General features: G+C 35.2%; 1 pseudogene; it reads left to right on the top strand.

Moving 5' to 3' along the window:
• Positions 1-278: 278 nt before the first annotated feature.
• On the top strand, positions 279-1,834 carry LOC113930414 (annotated as a pseudogene).
• The last annotated feature ends 3,012 nt before the right edge of the window (positions 1,835-4,846 follow it).

Genomic DNA, 4,846 nt, shown 5'->3' with positions numbered 1-4,846 from the left:
CATACACTAGCAGTGGGAGCTTGAATGTGTACAATCTTTAACACTCTGATCAAAAAACCTTTGACTATGTCATTTCTCTTATAGAATAACATTCTCAAGAAAAAGCCTAGAGGGTTGGGCCTTAGCAAGGGGCCAAACTCAATGGAAGACTGGAAACGGGGCTGGACCACAGGGAGGGAGGGGTGAGGGGGACAATAAAGAATGGAGGGCCTCCTCTGTGATGTTTGGGACTGTGTTTGACTAGGGTCTAGGCAGAGGTGGCAAGCCACAGCAATGCCATGGCAGTGAAGTCTTTGCAACAGTCTCATTTAGGGGCTCTGAGATCTTTCATCTATGGGGCCCCTGAGCAGTCAGATACTGCAATGCAGGAAATCAGGCACAGTTAATTCGAAGCCGCCAGAAGTTAAGGCGGGCCCCAGTTATATAACTGGCAGCCATAAACGCAAGCAGAGCCATGGGCCCAGCTTGAGCCCGGAATCTGAGATCAGCCAAAGGTCTTTAGACTGGAGGAGGATCTACAGCATGTAGTCAGCACAAGCCAGGGTAAAAAAGTTAAGATTGCATCTGAGTATGCTTACCAAACTTTATTTTTGCGTGGGGAAACAAGTGATGTTAAAGTTCGTGCCCTTGGGAAAGTATGATGTTTACACAAAATGTTTTTATGTCAGTCAAGCTACTTTGCTACTATGTTTAGAGATTCTTGGGAAGAATCGCATAAAGATATTATTGACCTGGAGATTAATGACCAGAATATAGATGTAGATTCCCTGCACTTTGTGCTAGGCTCATTGTATAGGGATAAATACATCTTAATGGGTCCCCTTCAAATTCCACGAGTTTTGGCAACAGCATGCCTGTTTCAAGTAGAAGAATTAATTCAGCAGTGTGATGAGACCATGAAGAGAACAATTAATGAAAAAACTGTATGTGGTTATTATGCAGCAGCAGAGACCTATGGGTTAGATTCTGTCAAGACAGGGTGCTTTGAATGGCTTCTCCACAATTTGATGACACATCCAAGTGTTGAACTTTACAAAGAACTCAGTATAGATCTCATGAATCTTCTCATTTCTTCTTTTAATTTATTAGTAATGCAGAAAGAAATGGAGTATATACCACACTTCAAGAGTGGATATTCCTTCGCCTTAATCCAGCTTGGAAAGGCTCAATGAAACAGCTTTTAGCTAATGCAAACAACTGGTTTTCTAGGCACAAGGAATATGTTGGTAACATTTCCTTTCTTGAAACCAAACAAGGCATACCTTTCCAACCAGTGTTTAAAAACTTAAGATTTCGGCATATCATCTCTGACCTGGCCTCCACAAGAGTTATTGAACAAGATACTCTGATACCTTCAAAATGCTTATCTGTTTATAAACAACAATGGTTTACCTTGCTTAGAGCACAATAATATAGGGAAATAGGGCCTCAAAACATCAATGAAACAGAACTTGAAGAACATGGCATGAGATGCGGTAAGAGGATTGTCAAAGATGGAAAATACTCCTGGAAGTGGTCAGGTTACAACTTTGGCTTTCCCTTACATGTCATCTTCACCAGCCATTATATAATTTTCAAGCAAAATACTTTCAGTCAGCCATGTGACAGTTCCATTTCTCTACAACCTCTAAGAAATATTGCATTCAGATTAACTTTGGTATATTTTGATTCTGGTGGAAAACTAAGTTTCATCAAAACAGCTGATTACAAAATACTTACCTTTGAAAAGGCTGAGGAGCAAGTGGTCATGAAGTTGGATAGCACAGTTCTGAGCTTCCCTTTATATATATTCTGTAACTTCTTGTTTCTATCATTAGAAAATCCAGGAAATTGACAATCTTGTCAATTAGTATATATTAACATTTTGAAAACTTCTGATGTCTCATTTCATTTCATGGTCCTACTGTTAAACACAATAATGACCAATAACAGAAATGAAAATAATCTTTCAAATATAACTATCATAAATGACTACTATTTATCTTCATTTTATCTCTGCATATCAATGAAGAAAAAGTTTAATTCCAAGAAAATATATCTGTGAAACCAGATAGTCAATGATGCTGACATCTTTTACTTTTCATTTACTATCAATAGGCAAGCTCCAAATGTCAAAAAGAGACTATAGGAACCAAAAATAAATTAACTTGTTAGATAAATTTTACCTTAACTAATATTGAGAGAGAATAAAAAAAAATTCTTCCTTGCTAAAATTGTTGCACAAATGTGACTCTAATTGCAGCAATGTTACAAAAGAGTCAATCAAGTTAAACCTATGATTAGGAATTTTCTTTGGACTCTATAATGTACAGATTTAAATAGCCAGACAAATAATGTCAAATTTTACAACTTTACATATGGTATAATTTGTTGATATTTTACAATTAATCTGCCACGTGTCCCATTTTCTCTGTGGTTTGGAGAATGCATATTGCTGACTATTTATCTGGAAAATGTGTATTTTCCACACTTAAAGAGTGAAAATACAGATTAAAAAGTGGATATATAATGTATATAAATTACATATAAATATTATATAATTATATATTATTATATATCATATTAATATATACACAATATATTAACATAAGTATATAATAACAATTGTATAGCATATAACATATAACATAATTTTATATATATGTAAATATATACAAATAAATATATAGTTATATAATATATGAATTCATATATATGCACACACACATACAATTTTTGAAATGGTTGGATAAGCACTATGGACTAAAATGGGTTTCCATAAATACCAGTCATTCTTATGGATATCCAGATATGAATAATTTCAAAGTATCCTCTTCATTTTTTCTATTTGTACTTGTTTACTCTTTTTGGCCAGAGTTTGTTCTTTTTGTCTATACAGTATTTGAAGTAACATTTCTTTCTTTTTATTTTAAGATTTTATTTATTTGACAGAGAAAGAGACAGTGAGAAAGGGAACACAGGCAAGGGGAGTGGAAGAGGGAGAAGCAGGCCCCCTGCTGAACAGGGAGCCCAACATGGGGCTCGATCCCAGGACCCTGGGATCATGACCTGAGCCAAAGGCAGATGCTTAATGACTGAGCCACCCAGGAGCCCCTGAAGTAACATTTATTTCAAAATAAAAGCCAATTGGGTAAACATTATACTTTCAAAAATATGTCTGCTAGTTCATGAGCTAGGAAGAGAGAGCCCTGTCTGTCCAGCTGACTGGTGCGACTTTCAAAAATTTTTATAGCACCTTGAATGCTGTTTATATTGGTTTCAATATGATTGTCTTTTTCTATGAACATACATAATAATCATATCATATATTGCTTGTATACCAAGCATGCAATCAAAAATAACTTTATTTTAATGTGCTTACCACAGCCATTTTTCAATTTTTATTTGCATGGCCTTCATGTTCTATCAAATTGTAAGGACCTTGCAATAACATACATCAGGTATTCCATCCCCTCTCGAGGCAGGCTGAATGAGTTTTCAATTTCTAATTTTAAAAACTTGGAACTTTTACAAAATAAAGATCCTAAATTTGAAAAAGAACAGCAGGGGAAAGTAGAATTGTACATGGTATCTCAAAAATCTGTGTTACTCCCCAAAAGACTGCTTAGTTGCTTAACAGATATTACTGTCACATCTTCCTCAAGTGTCTCAATCAGTGTTACACATAAGCAGAAGGGTAATGATAGCAACAGAAAAATATGATTGGCATGCTCCATATTTCCCCAAATAACTTAAGATCATTGTTTCACATACTCTGCCAATCCCCAAACATGAGCGAGCCTGTGAATAATTTAGGTTATATCTTAGTCCCTTGGTCTCCACCTGGTTCTTCGATCATCATTTAAGATAGATAATTTATTTTTTTAATTTAATATTTGTTTTTTTAGAAAGAGAGTGCATGTGTGAACAGGGTAGGGGTGGGGGAAGGGCAGAGGGAGAGGGAGAGAATCTTAAGCAGGCTCCACACCTAGCATGGAGACCAATGTGGGGCTTGATCTCACGACCTGAACCGAAATCAAGAGTGTGTTGCTTAACTGACTGAGCCACCCAGGTGCCCCTGAGATAGGCAATTTAAGTAAAGATCAAGGATGCAACTTTGCATTCCAGTGGCTCAAGATCTAACCTACCACTCTGGTGATGAGTGAAGATACCAAAAGACACTAGAAAATACCAGAAACTTGGTGAATCTGTTTTCTTAATGCGACTGGCCACTTTATTTTATTTATTTATTTATTTATTTATTCATTTATTATTATGTTCATCACCATACATTACATCATTAGTTTTTGATGTAGTGTTCCATGATTCATTGTTTGCATATAACACCCAGTGCTCCATGCAGAACGTGCCCTCTTTAATACCCATCACCAACTGGTCACTTTATTTTAAATTCAAGTTAGTAATCCAATTTAGTATTAAATAAAGGCAGTTGACACAACAAAGTACTAGAATAGTTTTATGTTAAAAAATATTAAGGATAAAATCAGCCTGTTGATAATACTATTTTCAGAGGCTAGGCCCAGATTTTGAAATATAACACTTTTCATCTTTTTTTTTTTGATTAGGAAAATAACACCCATTTATTGAAAATTTCTTTCATACTATACAGAAATAAACAGAGAAGAAGGTAAAACTCACTTAACACCCTCCACCTATAGATATTCATCATTAACATTTGATATCCACGTATCTAGCCTTTTGTTTTTGATTTGGACCTTAGCCAGTCAACATTTACTGAGTGCCTACTATGTGCCAATCATTGTATTAGGCATATATACACTTAGGTTTTGAATACAAAAAATTGGATCTTTTTTAAAATTTTATTATGTTATGTTTATCACCATAC

Source organism: Zalophus californianus, chromosome X, assembly GCF_009762305.2.
Source record: "Zalophus californianus isolate mZalCal1 chromosome X, mZalCal1.pri.v2, whole genome shotgun sequence".
In the NCBI taxonomy this organism is placed as follows: domain Eukaryota; kingdom Metazoa; phylum Chordata; class Mammalia; order Carnivora; family Otariidae; genus Zalophus; species Zalophus californianus.
This window is presented reverse-complemented; position numbering and strand designations above follow the sequence as displayed.